The following is a 21,055-nucleotide window of genomic DNA, read 5'->3' as shown; positions in this document are numbered from 1 at the left end:
AGAAGAGGGAAAAGAAGTGTGACAATGAGTCATCTGGTACAAAGCAGCACAATTCAATAAATAAAGCAATTTTCTTTTTTTTGCAGGCAAACTGCCTTTTATCTGATAAGGTTTACATGACAGCTGCATATTTCCCAGAGTGTCACTCTCCAGAGGCAAGAGAGCATAAGAATACCAGTAACTTGTAGGCAACCTAGTTCTCTTGTGTATTAGCTCGCATGCTCTTTTTATCAGAGCTTCTATCACAGTAAACCAGAGGAATCACAGGAAGTGCACATACTTATAAAGCTGTTCTCCTCTGAGACTGACCCCCGGACTCTACCTCAAGTCCTTGGATTGCTCACTTACAGATTTACACTGCCCTCAATCAGCCCTACAAATAAAAACAAGGAACAGGGACTGTTGTTAATAAGAGGTTCTGAATTAGAAACCTTGTGATTTGCTGCTGGAACAGACAGAATGGTACAACCTTGTCAGCCCTGTTAATAAACTTCAGTCACAGTGCTGACCTGCTGACAAGCTCCACAAGCTGATGATATCTTGCAGCTTTTGAGCAAGGATTGTTTAGCATGTCAATGTGGAAGACTTCTTTATTATATTATTTTTATATTAACATTTTTATTAGGGAGCTAGAGCAGAAACAGAACTGAAGAAAGAGTGGAAGGCTGTGATTTATCAACATTTTCAAATGCTTCTCTCCTCCTCCTGCCCCTTAATCTGTGCTGAATCACCATTTGGTGATGGAGCCTTGCAACTCCATTTGTCACCCAACTCAAAGACATGGACCACAACATGGCAGTGCCAGATGTTGAACAAAACACAGCATATGGAGGCAGTCCCAATCCCAGGAACCTGCGGGCTAAATGCCAGAAATAACACATGGGCTTAGGGAGGCAGGGAACAGTGAACTAAATGACTATCATGGGGAGCACAGCCATCCCTGTGCTGCTCTCCCCTGGGCTGCCCACTAAGACAACTTTGTCTTCATCCTCATTGCATGAGAAACCTGCCCCACGGGCATCCATACAGCACATCATGTGATACACTTGCCAAAGGGACCCCTGCCCTACACTTCCAGACAGCTCCCCAATTTGCCATGACGTGGATGGGTTTCCCTGGCATAAAAGCCCACACCAAAAGAGACAGAATCTGCTGGAAGTCATTAAAACACATTCAAATGTTATTCTGACCTTCTATCTCAAGTCTATATAGTCAGGTCACAACGGAGCTTTTGGCCTGGTCAATGATGAATGCAGTGATGGGATGGACTAGCCAAGCACTAGCATAATACACAATAAATGATTGCCTCACATACCTCCCAAATTTGGACACCTGCACAGGCCCTGGTTAACATGCTTTTCTACCTTCTTCCTCCTTCTCCCCAACATCTGGAAGCAGGTACGGATTGTAGCAGTCTTCATGGCTGAACTCAAGTGGCACCATTGTAAATGTCATGTACCTCTGTCCATCAGAGACTGTTGTATAGTCAGAGTGCCTCAGAGTCCCTTGATCTTGCCATGCTCCAATAATGCTCAGAAAATAGGCCATTGTACTACACAGCATTGGTCGTGCCTGGTACATAGCAGATATTTTTCTATGTATCCGTGGCTGTCTTGTTGAACCAGACATAGACAGATGTTCTCATAGCTGTGCTCAATGTTTTGCAGAACACACCAGAACTCACGCAAAGGGTGTGACAAATTCCTTTCCCATGAATTGGCTTGTTATCAATGCCTTCATGGACACCATATTAAGGGAGGGGGTGGGACATTTCTAAAGATCTCTGAACTTTCCAGAGAAGGGAATTCTCTCTGGAGGCTGTAAGCCACAAAAGAAATGCTGGCTGTGTTAAGCAAGTTATTGAACTGAAACTCTCTAGAGGTAGCCACTTAGCACAACTTATATAAAACTTGCTTAGCATGAGTAGCTAAATTGGCTGAAGCCTTAGGCCGCACTCAGGTAACATAAGGAATTTTCACCTAGTTTAGTAAGAAAGGGCCCCAGAGCTGATTCAAGCTGGAAAGATAAGGGAGCTACAAGCAGTCTGTGTTCCTGTGTCTCACACTCTGAAAGGGAGGATGTCAAAACTTTGAAATAGGGCCTGTGCAGGGCATCAGGACCTTGAGAAACAAAGCCTCCTCTCACTGCTGGGGCAATGTTAATTGTTGTAGTCTGGGCTTATCACCTCCTCATCAGGACCTTGAGAGACAACGGTGGGACCCAACAAGGAACGAAGATACAGCCATCAGCAGAAACTGCAACAGTAAAGATAAGGAAAGAAACAACCTGCCTAGGGACAACGATGAGATCCAATAAGGAGCAGGAGACCCCAGACCTGAATATTACTATTGGTCTGAACTACCACGTGAGGGGTGGAGAACTTAGATTGAAAAGTTATAATTGCCCAGGGATTTCTTTGTTCGGGGTCCCTCTTCGGAGGCACCCAGCTCGAGCTGTAATTACTGCATGTGTCATTAAAATTTATTTATTTAATTTGCTTTGATTTGGCTCCAAACTTTTCAGCAGGAACCTAGGGTCGGACCCTGCTATGGTGGCCGGCGAGCCTAACTTTCCATAACAGGCTGATAATGTTCTTGTCAGTACTCTTGTTCTGCCAAGGGTAGGGGGTCACATGCTGCTTTGCCTTTAAAAAGCTCTTAATGTTGGCTGACTGGGATATCCAAGGTGCCTCTGCCAGCTGATCCTTCTAAATGTACGTTTGGTCTGCCTCAAGCAGATACTCCAGCATAAAGATGAGGAGAAAGCTGAGTCACGTGGTCATTGTCATCGGTGGGTAGCTGATTAGGCGAGTGCATGACTTTCTGTACACATCATTATACAGGTGCTTCTGAAAAGCTAGCTAGCTTTTTGTGTAGTATGCTGTCTTAAACCTTTGTTCAAGCCTTCCCTGCTTTGCTCCAAGCTCATGTCATTGGAGCAGTGCTTGCAGGGCCACCCCATGCTTCTGTGTACAAGTGTCTGCTTCAAACAGACCCTCTGTAAACCAACATGCCTATACGTTGTCCAGTCTTCAGGTAGCAACTGGTGGATGGGCTACCCTCAGTGGCCACTGGAAGAAGCTGTATGGTGGGCCAAGGCAGAATGGCTAAGCATTGTCACCTCAGATGGTGGTGAAGTATCCATATCATTACATTTTGATGCTGGTATGACCAATTAAGCTTTGTGCTCAGGAATGTCTCACCTCCCTCATCACACAGAGCCTGAAAACTGTTCTGGGCAAAAGACTAGTAACTCGCTAAGGCTGACTGACAATGCCAGATTGGGGCCTGACCGACAGCAACAGCCAGGCTCTCCCACCTCTTTAAAACAGTGAAACAGGGAGCGATGGCTTCGGTGGTGGTAGGCTGGCATTCGCCAGTTGTGGAGCCAGCCCTGCAGATTTTCACAGATGTAACAAGACCAGGTGTTGTGCTGCTAATATGAGACTGAAAAGAAATACTTACCTGGCAGCATCCCTTTAAACCCATGAGTCATCATCACAAGTGCATTTCTGATTCTCTTCCCATTTATGTCTCATGGACCATCATCTCATTTAATGAAAATTTAGGCAGTTGCTTTTCTGCCTGGTGTTACAAACTCTGTCTAATGGATGCGGGTAGTATAGCTGATTTTACTTGTTATGAATGAACAGTGCTCTGTTCAGGAAGTCAGTGCACTTTCTCTAACTCTGGTCATCATGAGAATCCATGAGGCTGTGTGTGGGTCGACTACAGTGAGCCTGACACATGGCCAGGACTTTAATACCTGAAATGGAGCTGTGATAGGAAGAGCTGCTGTTTCATCTGTTTATGAGCCATAGTCCCATGAATAGAAACAGTCTGGTGTTCAGGGCTCTAATTTAGAGAGAGGACCCTTTGAATCAAAGTGCAGGTCTAATTTTAATACAAGATCTCATCCCACATTATCACATTGATTATTGTAATTATGCCCTTTCAGGACTTTTTCAAGTTACACTATATCCAATTACAGCTATTTTAAATACCATTGTACCGTATGTCATGTGGTGTGGGAGAGAGGAGGTAGCAGATGTAAAGGGGATTTATTTTATTTAGCTTCCTGTCATTACAGTAGGGCCTTTTATGTAAAAGAGAGCTGGCATTATTAACATTACTTATTTCACTGGTGGGTATATCTGAAGCTGTCTTCCTGAGTACCATGCCAAAAATGTACTAATCGGTGTTTCTGCAGGGCAGGGCATCCAGTTTTAAAGAGGGATGAGGAATAGGATCTCCATCTTCTTGCCCCATTCTTTGGTGGTGGGATTTATACACTGAATTTTCAGGCACTGCATTGGCAACAGAGAACAGGAAATCATGTACCGGTATCACTGAAGGAACAGGTTTTCTCCTGGAGTATCTGCTTACGGTGATCGTTATTGCTTGGGGAAGCTAAACCTTCTGGGCTCCCTATGGACGGGAACGGCCTTCCTAGGAGAGTGATCCTACATTTCTCTCCTCCTTCCTTATTTTCCTGCTCCACAGCTTTATTAACTGCTTTTTTTTTTTTTTAATTGAGCACTTCTTTAGCCTGCTGGAACTTCAAGGCAAACTGGACCCAGACTTTAATTTGCCTGACTATGCATTGCCTCCTTCCTCTCCACAGAAGGTAAGCGCAGTACTGATGCGTGGCTTAATCCCAGCACCAGTAATGGATTTAAACAATGTGTTGTACTTGTACTGGTTCCCTCATGAGAAATGATCTCAGACTGGCAGCACATCTACAAAAGCCACTCTCAGATGAAACGCCCACTGTTTCCATTTCTCAAAACTGCTTTTTTCACCCCAGTGGATTTTTTTTTTTTAATTCAGCAGGCACATAGCAGAGTCATTAATGGCAATGTCAAGTTTCCCCCCTAGGAGGCCTTGTTCCTTAAATGTATGCCTAGCATGGTGAGCATGCTTCACTCCATTGGCATGCACGTGATTGCTTCCACATCTAAAGATCAGCAAGTGCTTTCATGCCTTGCTTAGTCAGGACCAGGAGATCTTTTATAATCAAAGTATCAAGTACCCCTAGGAGATCTAGCCTTCCCTCTGGTGTAGTACTAGCAAGCTGATTTTGGGTGCTACAGATTACTCTGCCGTTGCTCTGATGCATTGTTCATAGATTGAGAACTTCTGCCCCTTTTGCCCTGATCCTACTGGTCCCTGGCAACTCCGCCAACCTCTCCGAATCAGGCCCATTGGTTGTGAGAGCCTGAAACTTCCAATCTGCCAAGCAGTGGACTTGCCAGACAGGGCTCCCACCACTGCACAGTTGGAGGTATTGATGGCTCCTGCTGAGGTGGAGAGAGAGGAGAAAAAGCAGGCCTGTACTGTTTGGCAGCCTGCTGGGCTAAGCCTGTTGGTTTAAAAAGGAAAAGAAAGGGAAAGGGATTCTTATCCTTTTTTTTTCCCAGTTCTCCCTCTGTGATTTTAGATAGTGAAGGTCAAAACTGAACTCTGCCATTTCCTGTGTGCATTATCAAGCGTTGCAGGTGGAAGGAACCCCAGGTTGAGAGTCTGCAGACATCCCATGCACCCTACTGGTCCCACTGTTCCACACCCAGCGGTGATGGCCTTCCAGAGCTAATCTATGTAACAACCCCCCGGGCCATCCCAGTCTTCAAACTGCATTGTGGAGCATCAGGCTCATGTTTTGCGTTACTGTGAGTTAATATTTTCCAGTCTGTGAGTTACTGCTGATGAATATTCGGATGTTTGGAGCCCCACCCCCTAGCATGCAGGAGCATTTTCCCGGAAATGTTAATGAGCTTCACAACGAACCCTTGTTGACTAGTGCATTCCCAGGGCCAAGCAGTGCAAACAGAGTGGAAGCACAGTAGCACACTGCCATAAACCAAATGTCCTATTAGCCAAATTCTGAACTGCTGACCTAACAGTTCTAGAGTCATACACATGCACTTCAGAATTACTGGCGCTTTTGCTTTGTCTTGTTCCAAAATACTCATTTCTAGTCAAAAACAAACAAACAAAAGTCTACCAAATTAAAAAATGATCTCTGTAATATATCTGAACAATACTGACTTGAATTAGGACTTCCCATGTAGCATGAATACAAAGTTTCAGTAATTCAAGGAAGGGTATATGATCCCAAAATGTTCTGATCCCACTGTATATGTATTCCAGAAAAAAAAAGTGACCAGAATTGTGATAGATTTTTATGTCTGTGCTCATGTAGACCTACTAGTCTCTACAGTTGCTCTTATAGTAGCAGGCACTGAGATGCCTGCATGTGAACTGTGTTGCAGACCCATTAGTGTTACTGCTGCTTGGTTGCTAGCTGAGGCACCAGTTCTGATTTAGGGTATTTTGACACTTAGCAACAAACTGAGCTTTAGTGAGCAGGTGGCTGAGCCAAAATAGTAGCAGAGTTCGCAGTTAGCTGAAATAATAACAAGGAATTGCTGGTCAGAATATGCTTTCTTTCTTGATTTATTAAAACAGCCCAGGAAAAGCTCATCTGTGAAGCATCCACTCCCACGAGACACCTGCTTCAAAGCCACTGTGTTGCAGGTGTGTTTCTTTGCATGTACAGGAACAGTTCCCATGCTAGAACAGTATCGGGGTCAACTAATAGACTTGTCCACCTGTGGTGACCAAAGAATTCAACAGTGTGTGGCATGCCTTTCAGCAGATCTTTAACAAGCCAGGTCTAAGCTCTCCAATCAGCCTATGGCTGCCTCCTGCACCTGGAACTCTGGATCCACCTCCTTTCCAGGCTCGTATTGTTGTGCTCTCATTGCCTTCAGGAAAGAGTGATGGCTCAGCTGGTCTGTAGGACAGTCTCCTGGCTTTGGTGTTGCATTTTCCTTTCTCTCACTTTCCTTGGGCTGTACAGAAAGGCTGAGGATGTTCACCCTTCTTTAGAGGGCTTTCACGATGCCCTGCATTGAGGACCTCCTTGCACTGGTTTTCAGCCTGGTTGTGAGAGTTGACCATCAATTGCTTAACTTCTCACACAGAATAGCCTCTTAGGCTGTGCAGTGCCCCAAATCTTTCCCTTCCCAACAGGGAAGGATAGCACTGCTCCTGCCAGCAAGCCCCTCTCAATGTATCAGAAAGCTGAGGCTGAAGTAAAACAAAAGAATAGCCACAATCTAAGAGAAGCGCTCAGCTCTCTGCTTCAGGCTGCACACAGTTGTATGCTCTGTTCACTCCTTTATTTCTTTACATTCTGTGTTTGTGGTCTGCTGCAGGTATATAAAAATATGGGGCTAAAGGTCAGACACAGCCTGCAAATTCATTTCATATGGCCTGTGGCCACTCCATTTTTTAAAGCATGACCATTGGCTTGCTCAAAGTCCTGCATTCCCAGGGTGGCCTGGTAACGGTGGTTTAAAGATTGGCAGGGCTCTTGGCAAGAAGGCAGGTCCCCACCATGGTGTCAAGGTCTAAAGAAGGTGCTTAGAAGGTCAGAAGATCTGACTGCTAGTAGCAGCTCTGTGATTTCACTGTGTGGCCGTGAGCAAGCCTCTTCCAGAGCTCTTGATGTTCTGCAAAATGGGGCTAGAAATAGAGATTTTTTGTCATGTGTGAGACTTACCATCTGCTTGGGAACCTTGCTGGCAGGTTCACTGGCTGAAAGTTAAGTGTTAAAGGCTCTGTATGGAAGGATGAGGAGGTGGAGGGAGGGAAGGCTGGTGTGGTACCTCACAAAGCCTTGCATGGACTCCAGTAGCAATCGTGCCAGGAGTGGAGAGGATGGGGGGTGTCTCCTTGGTAAAGACTGCTGTGTGTATTTCCTGCACGCTGAGTTGGACACAGGACACAAAGTTTAAGCCTGTAGGCCGGTGACTAGCAGTTGCTTCGTTACCTTGTAACAGGCATCTGTTTTCTTGGTTGCTTCACTGTGGACATCCAACCTGAACCACTTTAGAAGGGTGAAACTACTTTTTTTCCAGAGGACAGAAGAACACTCTCTGGAAAGGCAAGCCTCCTTGCAGTGTCTCAGTTTGTACTGACAAAAATCACTAGCCACTTTTGAAAATCTTGACAGTTTATATTTATAGATCACTATGTGTAAAGAACTAAGTCTTATTAATATTTCCGGAAGAAATCAATGAAGATATTGCAGAGAATTATGGTTCCAATGAGGAAATAAGCTGCAGCAGAAGAGGTATGGTTAATATGCGAGGAGTTTTTTTTTTTCCAGAAAAGTACCATTGCCTTTATTAGGAAAGCATGAGGAAAAGCAATATGTAGTTCAGAACATGAGTGAATTATCTGGCTTAGGGGAGAAGACAAAGGAGAATATTTTTTAAGAAGTTATTCTTAAGATGTAAGCAAGTCTTTAAAACACAGGCAAGCATTCTGCATATTATATTCACTAGCATAGGGAATTCAGCAAATGAGCACTGAACCCAAAGGGCTCCATTCCAGATGATAATTCTCATGTAAGGGGTATTTAAGTGTACCCCTGGGGCTGAATGGAGAGATTGGACTGGGATTTCTGTGACAATTGCATTATAGTAAAAGAGAAGGAATGATCAGGAGAGCCCACAGTGTGGACTGGAGTTAACAGAGTAAATTTAACCCTGCTGTAAGTGGAGAGATCCTGTTGTTGCTTATGCTAGCATTCAGCCTGACTATTGCCATGTGTTAAATTACATTAATTCTTAGCTACTTGAGTAGCCCTTTACCAGTTCATGAAGAAATACAAAAATTTGTAATTTGCTTTCTCAGCACCCCTCTGAAATGAAGGGATGGTTATTCTCTCTCCATAACACAGGTGAAGAAAGTTGATGCCCTCAACAAGTAAGACCTGTCCTGTCAAAAGTTGTCTTAAACAGTATACATCCCCATTTTTGTGGGACCAGCTTCAGACACCATAAAGCCAGTGAGCCAGCGCTCAGCCCTGTCTCCTGGGAGCTGAGTGCTTCTGAGAGGCATGGAAATGGATGTGCTTGTATGCTTGTATGTCTGCAGACCTGGGCATGGTGGTAGATGGTGTCCAAACATATAACTAGAATGCCTTGGAAGACTGCTTAAGACAAAGGTGAATGCAGGGAAACAGTCTTGGCAACAGGCGAGTGGTGAACCCGAAGCATTGACCCTGGGGCCTCTGGTGCTCTTACACTAGCACTTCAGTGCCTGATTTTTGATTTTTTCAGTAATGTACTCAAGGCTACTGAGTGAGTCAAGCAGAGCCAGGCCTAGTGCTCAAAGGCATTACAAATCTTCCTGTCAAACCTCCAGGGGACCAGGCTAACATTCGAGCTACAGGATATATATACCCTACAGCAAAGTTGATTTGTTTTCACATCAACAATTTGTACATGTATTAATATTTCAAAATCAGTAGATCAGTTTAAAGGAAAAACAATCAGTAATGTTTCAGAATCAATATTGACTAAACTGACTGACTCAAAGGCAGTAGAAAACCATCAAAGCTGGTAGGAATAGAATGAGACAAGCTTTTACAGAGGTATAGACATGGCTCATTTTGAATGAAAGGCATGAGAACACTACTGGATGTTATTCTAGGGTGCCAAAAAAGAAGTATCGGCATGTTATTCCAGATCATTCTGGGCCACTCTGGACCAGTCTTTGGTGCAGCACTTCTTGGACAGACAAGTTGCAAGACATTTAACAGGACTTATGCTAGGAAACATTATGACCTCTTCACAACTGTGAAACTGCAGCACAGAATAGAGAACTGACTTGGACAAGGATGCCCAAAAAAATCAGCTGCAGAGCTAATTTATACTGAATCATCTTCCAGCTCTCTATCTGTTTGGCCTCACCAGCTCCCTTAGTGAGTGATTTACCAGCAAAACTTTCCCCCCCATTTTCTGGCTTCAGCAGTGGGTGCAGTTCTTTCCTACAGTACCAAGATATGGTCCTTGTTCAGATTATTTGATTTTCTTCCCATTAGTCCCCTTGATTTTCCTGTAATCTTTTGGAAATTCCCTATAGTCAGTACATGTGACAACAAGAGAAGCAACAGCCAGACTTGTGAAGAAGAAATATTTACCAGACACAGCAAACTTTAAATTTAGGCTTCAACTCTGGCACCCTGAATTTATGTTTTGTCCCACCCCAAGCTGGTGCGTCCACCATGGCCCTGAGGGACTGGCAGTCTCCAGACTGTCTCATGCATGCTCATCCAGCTGGAGTGAGTTCACTTGCCTTTTCATTAGTGACTTTTCCTAGAGAAGCTCACCAGGTTGGGATTTGCTTTAAAGCCCACTTCCTACTAGAAGATAAAAATGTTCAAAATGTGTCATGACTGTCTGGATACATAATATCAGTGACTATAATAAATCAATCAATAAAATAAAAACTTATAAGAATTGTATGGTGAAGTCCTTGTGAAGTTGGTTATCACAATGGCCCATAGTTTTAGCTACTTTATTACACTGGAATTTGAATCAGCTGCTAGTGTAAATAGCCTATCCCAAGAGCATGCTGCCACAGATGTTCAGGGCTGAAAGGGGGGGATCTTGCCACTAGTAAGATGTCCAAAGATACCCTGCACCTTGGCTAGCACCTCTGCCCTCTGTTCTTCCACTCCATGACACCCTCTCCTGTGCTTTTTGTGGGCACAACGTCTGAAGTTTCCATCCTAAATTCAGAATCAGTAGGACAAAGGAAGGAGAGAGGGAATCTCAGTTAGGGCTGGGGGAAGGGGACAGAGAGTACCAAAAGCCCAGGGCCAGGGCAGGACAGGGAAGGCTGTAATTTGTGGCCTATATGCTAGAGTGCTAAATGATGATCTTACTGACCCTACACCAATCTGATACAGCACAGCAATGGGTGCCCACACCTCAGCCAATGTAAGTCAGGCTCCAAACTAAAAACGCTGTCACTCTTTGCTGCTGTTAATGTCAGGTTTGAGGTCAGGGTGAAGATAATGCTTTGCAGCCTCTTCTGCGCTGCAGCGGTGGGGCCATTTGGGCTGTCTCTATTCGTGGTGTATCAACAGCTGTTGTAGAATGAAACATTGGTAATGTGACAACTGGCTATTCTACCTGTGTTTGAGACGGACCGTTCCTGGACTGAAGACTCTTTCACTCCATCTAGTGGCAACAGGGCTCTGAAACACCCTCCAAGGTTTCAGGGGACCAACCAGCAGATGAGTCAATCCCACCTCAGGCGGGATCCCAGGCAGAAAGCAGCCTGCTTTTAGATTCCTAGGGGGGTTGCCAAGTGGCCTTCCTCCAAAACAGAGGCCAGGCCCAGCAAGGGACTGCACATCTTCAGCTTGTGCTGGAGTCAAGTGGAGTCAGGATAGCTTGGGATTTGTGGACTGGACCCTACAGCCCTGCTTGAGGTGTGATAACCAGGACAGTGGTCCCAAAAGGCTTGCATCAAGGAGAGAGCAAAGGTGTCTGGCTTGAACACTTTGCCATGGTGTAGTCGGTGTAAAATCAATGACGGTGGATGGCTTATGAGTTTTATTAGCCCTTGCTTAGGCTGATATGGATCATTCATACAGGATTTGTTCCCTCAAGCAGTTTCATGGCGGACCACATATGCCTGCTGACATAGCCTTTTCCTCTCACCTGCCTGTGTTCTGCTGTGTGGCACTAGGTAGTTATGCACACAAAGACACTAACAAACATTATTCAGATGGCAGCATGAAAGCTCTTACTGACTAGGAAATGACATAATGAAGGTCACTTGGGAAATCTTAATTTAGTATTAGTTTAGAAATCTGTATTTGGTTATGCTACAGTTTCTAGTTACCTGATCTCACAGTATTTTAACCACAGTGCTGTTCTCTTTTAGTGGACAAAATGGCCGGGACTCTCCAAGAGAGGAACTAGCAGTACATCCTCTCATTACTCAGTCTGTGGGCCCAGCTCTTCCTCCCTGACATCTATTCAAGCCCTATTCGGAAGGCAGTTACTCCTTCTTCACAGGCTTTTTGTTGTACTCCTGGAAGTGTCCAAATACTGCACAAATCTTCATGGCTCTATTTTCCAAATTGGCTCCATGAGGCACAGAGGGGTAAGAAGTCAAAAGTTATCTCCAAAACCAGGATGCACCTGATTTTTGAGAGAAGTTAGACTTCCTGTTGCGCTTTATGGATTCAAAGTGTGACTCTCATTAACTTCTCTCACAGCAATGAATACGCTGTTTCTGCAAATCTGAGCCCTGTGCCTGCAATCAGTCATCCAGAGCCATGAACACCTAATCATTTATCCCAGATAGAGCGAGTAGCCCACTGTCATAGAGGAACATAGCCTCAAAGAAGGTGCATTCAGCTTTAACAGTTATGACCCTGATCTTGTTCTGCTGCTAATCCTTTCCCTTATTCACTGTATATTCTCCTAGTTCTGCAGAAGATGAGACAGGGATCCAGCAGGCAGGGGCTGCACTCACTTCACAGCCTGCTTCCTACCCCAATACTGTCCATCCTGGCAGATGGAGGGACTATTTTCGGGCAGAAAATGGTGTGATTGGTGTATGCAATGGTGAGGACAGAGAAATACAAAGGGACTGACTTAAGATCACCCATGCACTCTTGTTTCTGAACGCTTCACTTGTGACTTACAGCTCAGTTAATGTCTTCTGTATAGATGCAGCAAGAATAGGGAAAGGTGAGCTCCCAGCAAGGGCAGATTTCCCAGACTCTCTTTGCAGGCATGGACCCATCAGCTCAGAACTGCAAATTGTGCACAGAACAGACAGAACTGGGAGGAACACAGCTGCTAAAATTTTGGAAAGATTGCAGCTATAGACTGTGGCTGAATGGGCTGCATGTTGCCCTCCAGCACTATCATTTCAGACCATGATATGTTTCTAAGTATCCCTTTTCCAGGGACAAGTGTGGCACAAAAAAGAAGACCTGTAAGCTGAACAAACTGTAGCAGCAGTAACCCTCTTCCAAATACCATCTTTTTCAAGGCCCTTCAGTTTTGCCCTCAGCTCATGAGAAGTACCTCTGAGGCAATGGAGAGCACAGGAGGTTGTTGGGTGATGTGGGAAGGAGGGGGCCACCAGGTACCCAGTCCTTCCCTGGCACTGCAAGAAGACGTGACCTTGCCAGCTGGGAAGCTTGGCCAGCACTGCTCTATGCTGCTACAAGCACATTCAAAGAGAATAATTTTCCCAGGGCTTGCAGTCCAGCTATGTTTAATCACATTAACGCAGCAGGGCAAAGAGCACATGCTTGTCATGAAGAGCAGACTTCTGCTAATTCCCAAATTCCTGCTCCAGCGAGGGTTACCAAAGTATATTTTTCCCAAACAGCTGAACCCCACTGTCTTATGTTCTGCCTGGAGTGAATTTCCAGTCTGGGAATTCCCGGCCCAAACCACTCACATCAGACAAGACAGTCTTGAGGAACAAAGTAAGTAAGTCTTGGCTGTAAAAAACGCAATGGGATATGGTGTGTTTGTGTACGTGGCAGTGTTTGCATACATGACCCTTTGTATCACTAAATCCTCCAGAAATATTGCCAGTAGAATCAGGTGCTTTGGGGCAGTTTTGCAGACACCCACAATGTCACTACAGTAGGGAACTGAATTTTTTTCTATGAGGTCTTAGCTCATTTTTTCTGCAAATCCCATTAAGTGCTGCTTTTCATAATTGCATAAGGCCTAGTTCAAGATTTTATTAGGCAGCACCCTATCTGGCAAATCACCTGCTAAGCAAATTGTCAGCAGCATCTGATCATCAAGAGCAAAGCTGGGCTCTGATCAGTTGCTTTGACTTGGTGGCAAAAACAAAGCAGAAGTAGAAATACTAGTATAATCCCTTTCAGGAGTTCCCAGACACAGGGTTGCTTACAGCCGTGAAAAGCAGCTGAAGAAAAACTATGCAAAATGATTGTTGTCAAGGAGAAGTATTCACACAGACAAATGAGCAAAAAATACCACATTTTCTTTTAAATCCAGATTTGCCTACTAAGATCTGACACTGTAGATGCTGCTGTGTGTGCTTCTCATTAATCGTGTAAGTTGCACTTGCTCTAAAAGCAGGAGCTTCCTCTCTCTTCCTGGTCTTTGCTTATAGGGCCAGTAATATCCATTCACTGTTCAATACAAAAGATGTGATAGAGCAGGTTCACACTGCTCTAACATGTTGAAGTGCTCAAACTATCAGCAATGGCATCTGGCCAAAAGCTTGCAGCTGATCTGCTTGAAAGCAAAGCAAGTGCCCTTCCCTGAGTTTTGCTACTCTGCTACAATGTCACTGTTATGACAGTGGCTCTGCAAAAAGTGAAAGAAACCTGAAATAAAATGAAACAGCTTTTGCCTTGAGACCATCCTCCCTCAAACAGCTGGTCTGGGCAGAGAAAAATATTCCTAAAAGGTTTGTATTTGGTTTTGGAGTGTCACAAATTGCTTCATCTGCATAGGGTGAAATAGGATTCCTGCAGTTTTTCCAGATACTGCACTCTTGTCGTCTTGGATGCCTGATTTGGGACTTCCCAAAGAATAGCTCACTTCTCACTGCAAAGAACCTAAACCAGTCATTCTCAAGAGAGGAAAATGTCTCTGTAGAGGAGTCTGGGCAACCCCAGTGACTTTAGAGCCATTGGAGATAATCCTCACACTTATCTCCAGAAATCCAAATCCAATAAATTCCTCCTGTCAGAGCTTTTGTCCTGGAAGCTGCCTAGTATGTTCTCCTTAGAGGGGAATTCCAGCTGTGATGAAGGAGACTAATGAAAATGCCAGGATGGGTTATTTCCTAGACATTTCCAGAAGGCTTGAGTGAAAGATTGAACTTCTCGTCAGTCTCAGTTCTATGCCATAATGTCATCTTCGTAAAGCCTTCCTATAGCATTTTGGAGATAGGAGCAGGGAGTGAATGGGGCAGAGGGAAAGAGCAGAGATGTTCCTGCTAGGCAAGGGGGGTATGATTCATAAATAAAATCCCTTTCCTGCTCCAAGGACAGAGATACTCAACAACGGCTTGGTCTTTGAGTGGTGGTGTAAAGGAACCAAGATTCAGTTGGTGACAGGAATTACAGAAATCAGGAAGAAAACTGCATAAGCAGCTTGCCTATTGATGTTTCTATGTTGTTTTTGGTACCATCTCTCCTGCCTCACTCTCTCCCCTTTTGTTATTTGCTCTCTTATGATCGATGGCTAATACTTAAAATCACACACATGAATTTTCAGTATTCGGTGCGCTATGGGATGCAACACCCAAACCACTGAATATAAAAGACAAACATGTTAATGACTAGCCCACAATGCAAGCTAATTCTTTGGGATCTTAGAAATTGACTGGTAATGGAGGGATCTAGTTGGGATTATGGGCTGATACAGGGTGATAGTCAGGAATTGGTTATGACAAATAGGCAGTACGAAGGATCTCTTTCTCCTTCACTGAACCATTGAGGTCATGCTTCCTTAAGGAAGACTGTAAAATATTTTGACTGTTATGAGGAAATGGAGGTGCATTAGTACCCAGGACACCCACCAGCATGCACAGTCCACCTTGTTCCAAGGCGAACACCACAAAAAGTGGCTAATATTGGAGTGACCTGAGGGCCATCCTGAAAAGACACTTTAGGGATGGAGAAATCTGCAGGAAACGTGATGATGGAGAGAGGAGAAACTCCTATCTTTTTCTCTGTACTAAGGAACTGAAGTACTGCAAGGATGAATGTAGTGTCTTTACCTGGTCCATTAGCTCAGTGGGGTTTTAGAAGACTGACTAAGGAAAAGTTGGAGAAACTAAATGCTTTCTTCCAGAAAACTGATATCTTATAACGGCATCCTGATGTTACACAGCATTGCTAGAAAGACAACAATAACACACATGTAATGTTTATTTTACTTTCTTATATTCCTATCTCCCACAGTTTGAAAATCCTGTTTTTTTATGATAGTTTTTCCCATTTGCCTAACCTCACACCTTCAGTTCTAGCCACAGTTGGAAGCAAGACAATTTACAGTTTGATGATGACACTTTCCCCATGCTAAGTGTCTCTGAACACAAAGGCATTTTTTCTTGTGCTCCAGTAACGTTGATGAGGTCATGAGAGCATTGGGAGTAGAGTTTATTAGTTAAAAATTCTCCCAGACCTAGCTGATTGGAGCACAAAGTATTGTTTCATAATGCAAAAACTGTGGCTACCTTACTTAGATCAGTTGAAAGGCAGAAAATAATTCACTAGCATGTTGCACTGGGGCTTATAATGGCCCTGTGCAAAGCTTATCTCAGTATATGAAAACATCTTAGTATAAACTGAACTGTTTAGACAGGCTTTTCAACATCATCTTCATAACAGTCCCTAAATTAGCTCAGGTTGTTTGCTTTATAGAGGACAACAAACACAGCAAATTTACCTGTATTTTAAGCAAACAGTGGGGTAGATTTTTACAGATGCAAATGGGATATGGGGCTGGTTTACATCACTATTGATGTATATTGTGTTTGGTTAGAAGGACATGAGTTCCCAAAACATGGATCTTAGTACAAATCACTAGCATGGACACAGCTAGACTAGTGTAACAATGCCTTCAGTGGTCAAACTGGGTCAAGACATGCCATGCTATAGAGGGGCAACAGGCTTTCCTGCTGATAAGTAACAACAGGACTTGTGGCAGACTAGAGCTTTTTCCCCCTTTTCTTATAGTAGCACTGCTAAAAATTCATACCATTACTTCTGAAGGTGCATTTTGATTGTTGCTTACAGCAATACAGTTTACTCATGCCTCCTGTAAGAATGAGCAGTACTAGTGTGAGTACTTTTAAGCAGATACATCTACATCCACATAGGAAAATAGCTAATACTTTCTCGGGCTGTGACATCTGGGTAGATTCTTGCCATGCAGCTAAACTGTATCCTGAGCAGCTGACCACCCTTCACACCTGGCTGCTCCCTTACAGAGCTCAAGGTGCATCTACAGCAGTGGCCCAGTTCAGACCAGGACCTTCTGAAACTACTGCTTACAGTGCTTTGGTTCACAGCAGTCTTGGAGCATGCACTTTTTCAGCTTAGTTTCATCTTTAAGAGATGCTTGCCCAGTGTATATTTACACTATAAATCTACATAGTGATGAAAAATCTGTTGATTTTGAAATGTTAATGCCTTACTCCCTATCAACAAATTGTTCTAGAAACTGATCCATGGTTTTCTCAAGGGTACTCACACTGGTTGTTGTATGAGACAGTTGAGGATTTCTTGAGACAGCACATGAAGAAAAATAAAAATGTGTGCAGCCTGGAGACTATTTGGAGCTTGCAACCAGGGTGTTTTGAATCTATTTCAGCCATGGGCTGGGTCGGGGTTTAACCTGATATAACTGGATCCCAGCAGATCCACATTTTCCCTGTACAGATAGGCCATTCACTAATTAGCTCTGTCCTTTCAAAGTGCAGATGCTTAAGACAGCTGCATTGTTTTTAAATGGTACTTAAAATGACATAATAATATTTAGAAAAATTTAGAGAAGAGCAACAAGGATGATCACAGGCATAGAACAATTCCCATGCAAAAATGACTGAGCTAGAAGTCTTCAGCCTGAAAAGGAGGTGATTTAGGGGGAAATACAATACAGACATCTACAAAATTATACACAGCATGTTGAAAAGGGAAGGAGTGGTCCTTGACTCTTCCAATACCAGAGCTAGATGCCAAAGGAAGTTAGCAGGAAAGCCAAGTCCAAAGCAAATAGGAGGTGGTTCTTTGTACCTGTTCGTTATGCACCAGGGGAACTCCTTGCCAAAGCATGTGGTGGATGCTAAGAGCTAATAAAGCTGCCAAAGCTCACAAAAGCGAAAGCCAAAGATGCAGAGTAAATAGAAACCATATCTGGATCAGACAGTCTCCAGGCAGGAGCCTGGGGAGGTATTAGAGGGAAGTATCACATACCCTTTCCCTGTTCCAATATCTTTTCTAAGCATCCACATATCACCATTGTTGAGACAAGTCACTGAGCTAGCTGAACCTCTGGTCTGAATCATTCTATTTTCATGCTAAATGAAGGTCTTCCTCCCACCTTTCTCACATTTGTGCCTGGTAAGTGGGCCACCACAGCATAAGCAAAAAGCCTGCATCTGCAGTGCCTCTCATTTCTGCTGCAGTTTTCTCTAGACCAGGCATTTCCTACCTCTCATGCTCAAGGGCCACTTTTATTTCCACCCTAGTACTGTGGAGGCCAGATGAACACAAGCACATTTGGGCAGGCTGCAGGTGACTTAAAGAAACCGTCCAGCCTTTCCTGGATCTCCTCGCAGTGCATGCACAGCCACACGTGCCCTATTGATTGCCTTGCATTCCCCAGGTTTCTGGCCACCTGCTGACCATTCCTTCCCCATATGATTTGCCACCTCTGTGGAGGGTGAGCATAGACATGAAACTCAGTGTAGAGCTTCCAGCTCTATCTGCAGAGGCATTGCATCTCAGTGCTGCTAGCCAACTCCAGAGACCACCAGGCAGGTCTGCTACCACTGCTAGTGTCCTGTAGATTGCCTGCCTTAGGAGACACAAGCTTCTGGCCTTTCTCTCTCACAGCTTTCTCTGTTTTGGCCACAAAAATCTTCCTTTTGCGTCATTTTGCCCATACGCTCTTTAGCATGCGGTAATAATTTTCGTTCTTCAACATTGAATTTAATCTTTTCAACTTTGCCTTTATGTATTTATTAAAATCCTGTCTCCTGTGTGCCATAACTTCCTGGTTTCTCTCAGACACTGTCTTCCATTACAGGTGCTGCTCAGACATTTCTACAATGTACATTTCATGCCCCTGCTTGGTATCATCTACCAGATCAGCTCCAAGATCTGGGACAGTCTCTTGCCTAACAATGCTCACTGTATACTTTGACTTTCCTCTTTTAGAATGGGGCTATTCATTTTGGATTGAACAAGCTCAGACATTTTTCCCACCCTGTCTGACCTGGACATCTCCCTCCATTGCACCACCACCAGAGTTCAGATGCTGGTACCTGGCAGTCTCCTCCTTGGGGGAGGCAAGGACAAACATGAAGAGAATATGCACAAGAAAGGGTGGTATATTAAGTCCCCTACAGGAGGAGAGGGCCACCTGCTTGGCAGAGCATTTTTTACTAGTTTCACTTTGAACCAATTATCGCTGGCAGAACCAGTCACTAGAAAAGACAGTGCTCAGTCAGTTCTCTGATACTGCTCCACAAAGCACTCAAAGCCTTGTAAATACATGTTGGTATTACTTGTAACAGGTCATAGGCTTGATGACTAGCTGGCAATACAAGCCTCAGGACTTTTCAGGCCTTGGCTTGCCTGGAGCTTTGCTTAGTTGTAACAACAGTTATCTAATGACCAGGTGTCTATTAGGTACTTTGTTCTAGTTTTTGCTTTGCTTTATACAATTGTGTAGTGAAATATTTATTGTTATACGATTTTTTTGTAACTAATAGACAGTAATAGAATGTAGTCATTCTGTGTAGAATAGACTATCTGTGACCTTAAAATAAAACGCAGCATAAAGGAGTACGGGCATGGGATGACAGCAGGGGCCTTGAAAGTAGAGGTGTAGCATGGTACCAGAGGCCCCAGGGTATAAACAACTTACCAGTGGTCAATTGCTGGTCATCAAAGAAGCACAGCCTTGGCAGCTGGGTAAGACAAGTGGTAGGGATAACAAAGAACAAGTATCCAACGTGTGTAAAACACATTGTAAATAGTAGACTTGGATGTACTGTGGAACTTTGTGAAGAAAGAACAAGAGGTAGAGTATGTTAGCTAGCGCATAAAAATGACCTCAAGTGGATCCTCGCGTGTGAAGGAAGAAATTCTCATTGTTGTGCTCATCCCAGTAAAGAGGAAGAGAAACCCTCCCCATTAACATCATACTCTTCTTGGTGAAGGATCTGGGACACTGATGACTTGCTGTTACACCTGCCTCCAACCCGAGACTGAAGCTTTCAGCCTTAGGACCCAGAGGGGCAGTGTAAGAGTAAACGTAAGAGCAGAGAAAGAGGAAGATACTAGAAAGTTTATGTACATCGATTTTACCTGTATATAATTTGGGCTATAAGAATTACTATCATTGTAATAACAAAACAAGAGTATAATTCCATCATCTAATTATCTGCATTAATAATAACTCTTTCATTAGACTATTATGATCTTAATAAGACTAACAATAAATTCTTCTTGGCTTTGCACATGAGATGCATTCCCTTGCCAGTAACAACATTTTGAGTGTGACAAATTGGTGGGAATTCAAGCAACTTACTCTGTAACTTGTATATAGCAAACTGGTAACATACAACACATGCCTTCAGGAATGCACAAACTTCTGTTTGTACTTGGCTTCTCTGAGCTGCTGGAGTGTGGATCTGTGGAGGCAGGGATTTGATTTGGGACTTTTTTCTCCCCCATCCACCACCCAAGATATGTCTGAGGGACGATGTTTAGGATAGCAGCATAAATTCACTCCACTCAAAAGAGATCCTCAGCTGAAGAGTGTAAACTTCAGCCTGACTCTCTTCAGGTTCAAAGATCCTCCAGATCTGGGGTTCCCAGTCTGGCCTTATTGACTGATAATTTCCTATGCACAGACAGGGTCCTATTAGAACATCCATAGCATCCTCAGTAAGAGTTTACTTGTGATTCACACTGTAGACCATGCATAGGGTAATGACTGTCTGAAATCCTAGGGACTATCCTTCTTTTGTCCTTAGGTTCCTGCAAGCAGCTCTCTGCGTGGAGCAAGCTGGAATATAATGCTGAGAGCTGTTGACATCCCTGGCTTGTATTCCTGGGCCTCCTTCACAGTCATCACTGAACTGCCCTTTGCTATTCCCGGGCCTCCTTCACAGTCATCACTGAACTTCCCTTTGCTTCAATCTACCCCTCTGTAAACTATGTATAAAATACTTTCTGTCTCCCAGGGAACATTGTTCAATTTAACAACTGTTTGTTAAATGCTTTGACATACTTAGCTGAGAGGAGTACACTTTAGAAGTGGGATGCAGGTAAGTTCTCATGAGGGGCAGATTGGCCACTTAATAGGCTCTGATACGTTAAAGCAATTCCCTGGTGAATCTGTGGATTTTCTTCTCTGGCATTGTTATGTGCTCTGGAAATTGTCACCTCCTCCAGTGCATTAGGCAGTCAATTGTTAAAACAGAAAGAAAAA

Source organism: Dromaius novaehollandiae, chromosome 2 (assembly GCF_036370855.1).
Source record: "Dromaius novaehollandiae isolate bDroNov1 chromosome 2, bDroNov1.hap1, whole genome shotgun sequence".
In the NCBI taxonomy this organism is placed as follows: domain Eukaryota; kingdom Metazoa; phylum Chordata; class Aves; order Casuariiformes; family Dromaiidae; genus Dromaius; species Dromaius novaehollandiae.
The sequence above is the reverse complement of the archived record's forward strand: the minus strand, read 5'-3'. Positions refer to the sequence as shown.